We start from the raw sequence: 480 nt of genomic DNA, 5'->3' as shown, positions 1-480 counted from the left end.
GTGCAGTGAGGACTTAGTGGGCAAGGCTACAAGACTCCCAGTTAAGGGGTCGAGTCTCTCAGTGGAGAAGTCACTGTAGATTGTGGTGTAGCTACCTGGTATATATACATGTGGGTAAAGACCCCATATACCGGGTCTAGGACCTCTGGTATCTACAGCCACTGTCTACTTACATAGATGAGTAATACTACAGTATCTAACTGGCCAATGGCATATTTACTCAGTGTCGTATGATACTCTATGAATGTTCTGATTGGTCAATGTCCTATCTGTCACAGTATATTAGCACTTCCCTATTCGGAAGGCTCTACTGTAACTGGACTCAAGCAGCGTCACCAAAGCCAGCCACAAAAACCACGCGACATCATTGATGATCAGCTAAGCACTCAAGGATCTTATCGATTGTCTGCGCCAATCGACACATCACGTGACCCATAAGGTAGCGCCCTATCAAGCGCCCCTGGCACGTGACCTTAAGAG

Source organism: Laetiporus sulphureus (assembly GCF_001632365.1).
Source record: "Laetiporus sulphureus 93-53 unplaced genomic scaffold LAESUscaffold_31, whole genome shotgun sequence".
Classification (NCBI taxonomy): Eukaryota; Fungi; Basidiomycota; class Agaricomycetes; order Polyporales; family Laetiporaceae; genus Laetiporus; species Laetiporus sulphureus.
This window is presented reverse-complemented; position numbering follows the sequence as displayed.